General features: G+C 35.2%; 1 protein-coding gene across 1 annotated transcript in view; it reads right to left on the reverse strand.

Annotated features, from left to right (window-relative positions):
• Positions 1-770, reverse strand: part of LOC106874238 (fatty acid synthase) — a 90,805-nt gene extending 90,035 nt beyond the window's left edge. Inside the window, exon 1 of the mRNA XM_014921893.2 lies at positions 557-770. The gene's annotated coding sequence lies outside the window, so the exon portion shown is untranslated. The remainder of the gene's footprint in view (positions 1-556) is intronic.
• Between the last annotated feature and the right edge of the window lie 3,285 nt (positions 771-4,055).

The raw sequence follows: 4,055 nt of genomic DNA on the forward strand, positions 1-4,055 counted from the left end.
CATATATATATATACACATATATATACACATATATATATATACACATATATATACACATATATATACACATATATATACACATATATATATATACACATATATATATATACACATATATATACACATATATATACACATATATATACACATATATATACACATATATATATACACATATATATATACACATATATATATACACATATATACATACACATATATATATACACATATATACATACACATATATACATACACATATATATATACACATATATATATACATATATATATATATACACATATATATATATACACATATATATATATAATATCCTTATATCTTGGTCCCCTTAAATAAAGCTGATGAAAGACATTAAATTAAGAGACGAGGGGGGGACAGCAGACAAACAAGATTTGAAGAGTTATGTAAACGAGTGTTTTAAATAGTAATGCATGTATAATGTGTGTGTATATATATATATATATAGGATACCATTAATAAATTACCCTTTTTTTTATGTCAAAAAAAAAAAAAACAAAGCTTTAACTTACGATTAAATGTAAAACATTGAGACGAACGACGTGGAAAAAAAATCTGAACAGGAATATCCTAAGCTTCTTTTAAAGAGATGGAAAGGGAGAAGAAGAGAGACGGAGAAAAAACACGTGGGGTTGGTTGGCTCAGGTGACAGCAACAGTTGAAACAAGCCAACATTTATTAACATAATGATGATAGTGGTGGAGGTAGTAATAACTGTGATGGTGGTGGTGGTCGTGGCAATAGTAATAGGTGTGATGATGGTGGTGGTAGTAGTAGTAGTAGTAATAGTAGTAGTAGTAGTGGTGGTAGTAGTAGTTGTAGTAATGATGGTAGTAGGTGTGGTAGTGTTAGTTGTTGGGGGGCTAGTAGTAGTAGTAGTAGTAGTAGTAGTAGTAATGATGGTGGCGGTGGTGGTGGTTGTAGTATTAGTACTGATAGTAAAGGTGGTGGTGGTGGTAATGTGGTCATGACAATGGCATCATCTAACGTGAGACACATTTGTGTGTGTGTGGGTGCAATATTTATTATATATGGAGAAAATGGCTTGTGTACGGTAGTTTGGTAAGAAAGATAGGAAAAGAGCGAGGGACAGAATGAGCGAAGATAAGAGAAAGAGTGAGAAAAAGGATATTATAAATACATAGACGTGAGTGAGAGAGGAAAAGGGAGTATAAAACCCCCAGAATAACGGAGCATGAATATATTATATACATATATACATATATATATATATGTAGGTATATATATACACACAAGCGTATATTTGAAAAGTGCAATGCACGAAAATCGTCCTTTTCTATCTATTTATTAATATACGAAGGGGAAAAAATGAATAAAGAAGAGAAAGGAGGAAAAGAAAAAGAAAAACGTCGAGTAAAAATCGAGAGAGGTGAAGGGGGAGTAAGTAAGAGAGAAAGACTACAATGAGATAGAGAGAGAAAAAGAGCGTGAGAGTAACAGTGAGCCGGATTGTTTTGTGCTTTTTTTCTTTTATTAAATGCAGGGAGAGAAAGAGAGAGGAGAAAGTAATAGATATAGAAATGAGAGTGGGGGAAAGGAATAAAGAAAAACGTTGTATGAGAGAAAATAAAATTGAAAACGGAGTGAAAGAAGTTAAAGGAAACGAGAGAAGAAAGAAGAAAGAAAGTGCAATGGGAAACGTGGCAGTGAGAGAGTGTAAGAAAGAAATCATGGAAATGCAGAGAGAGAGAGAGAGAGAGAGAGAGAGAAAAGTAAGTGAATAGAAAGTAAAAGCGGCAAAGAAAGGCATAAAGAAGCAGGAGGCAGGCTGTCACGAAAAGAGTGGTAAGAGGAAAGTGTATAAAAAGGAAAAAAAATTAATGTGAAAGCATAAGCTTATTAGAAGGAGAAAAGCCGAGATGTTGGAGTTTTGTTGCAATGAGAAAGAAATAGGTGACTGACTATGATGTTAACATGTGACGAAGAATAGTATCTAAGCATTGATGCTTAATTTTTTATTCTTTATCGTCACTTGTCTACCACATAGTTCAAATCATTATTATTCTGACTTGATTTAATCTTCGAAAAGTGAATGAAGTACCCCATTAAATATTGTAAAATAGTTTATTGAAAAAGAAGATTAATGAAAGTAGTTCAGTTTGTATGAGGCAGTTTCGGATGTTGAATTACGACTACCGTTTAACTTTTTTTTTATATACTTTTAAAAAAGTCTTTGAATTTTTCCTTTAAATATCAGATTCAAAGTTTTAGAGGGAAGGATTGCATTTTTTTTTAAAAAAACAGTATCTGTTGTTTAATAAGTCTCAATTATTTTGTGACTATTCAAAATGGCTACACTGAATGAAAATATTGAACAATTCAGCACCGAACACCAAAGGCACAGCAAAAGAGGAAGGAGGCGTAGGTATGATGCGCAATATTGCTTTTGCTCTATACAAAGATGACACGCAAATTCGTGAAACATTCCATATTTTCTGTGAAGGCGCGTGGCTTAGTGGTTAGGGTTTGATTCCCGGCGACGCGTTATGTCCTTGAGTAAGATACTTGAGCAAGATACTTTATTTCACGTTGCTCCAGTCCACTCAGCTGGTAAAAATGAGTAGTACCTGTATTTCAAAGGGCCAGCCTAGTCGCATTCGATGTCACGCTGAATCTCCCTGAGAGCTACGTTAAGGGTACACGTCTCTGTGGAGTGCTCAGCCACTTGCATGTTAATTTCACGAGCAGGTTGTTCCGTTGATCGGATCAACCGGAACCCTCGTATTCGTAACTGACGGAGTGCCAGTAGCTGTTCCCTGCAAGCAAGTATAACTTGATAGTATGCTCCATTCTTTTGCAACATGTTTTAGGTACCTATGTAGTCGCAAAGCGACAAGAACACCCTCTCGACCCGCCTATCCTCCATCCAGAGGACAGCTGAAGGGATGACAGGTACTCATTTCAGCTGAGAAAATAGGAACAACATAAAATGAAGAGTACATACAATGCGTTGCCTAATTCAAGAAGCGAATCCACGACCTTTTGACTTTGTTATACACTGCAACATCACGGGCTCGTGCATATCTGCTCTATAATGCCCGCTAAGGAGAAAGCATCAAAAGTATGTTTCTAGGTGCTGGGGCATCCTTGGACGCCGCTGCCTTAATGCTCTTGTGTAGTCTTTACAACTGAACCTTATTGTTGTTAATGGCAAGTTTTGTGTATAATCATGACATTGTAACAATCTCGATGATGGTATTTGGATATGCTCAAAATTTAAGAAGAGATACGTTACTAGTGATGGAAGCAGTATTGGTTCAGAATAGCCACTCTCTGTATGTTTTACTTAATGTGATATATTATCATCTGTTACTGATTCACTTTTGTGCTTTTTAGCTCTATACATCTATACGAGAAACTTTCTCAAGACGAATTCTGGAGTTTTGTTGCTTTCGATAGTATATCCATATATACAGCATGCTGTGCGAAAGCAACACGTTTATTGAAAAATGTAAGTTAACAACGTATGTCGTATCTTAAAAAGAGCTTGTACGTGAAGCCCTAGTGATGTGTTTGTTTGTTATATGTGTCAAAGAATAGCATTGGTACTAAAGCAGTAATTTACTGGTAGTAATACTGTCGTGAAATTTGTTTCACAAAAATCTTACAAGACACGGAGCAACTTGATCTCAACTGCGTGGTTCAAATTGAAGGTTTATGCTCAAACTCAAACGCAAAAATTAATCCATATCTTTTTTCAAAATGTCTATATCATATTTCTTTAGGAGTGGCTGTGTGGTAAGTAGCTTGCTTACCAACCACATGGTTCCGGCTTCTACTATAGCCTCGGACCAACCAAAGCCTTGTGAGTGGATTTGTTAGACGGAAACTGAAAGAAGCCCGTCGTATATATATATATATATATATATATATATATATATATATATATATACACGTATGTGTGTGTATATATTTGTATGTCTGTGTTTGTCCCCCCACCCAAAATCGCTTGACAACCGATGGTGATGCGTTTACGTCTCCGTAACTTAG

The sequence above is a fragment of the Octopus bimaculoides genome, chromosome 1 (assembly GCF_001194135.2).
Source record: "Octopus bimaculoides isolate UCB-OBI-ISO-001 chromosome 1, ASM119413v2, whole genome shotgun sequence".
Taxonomy (NCBI): Eukaryota; Metazoa; Mollusca; class Cephalopoda; order Octopoda; family Octopodidae; genus Octopus; species Octopus bimaculoides.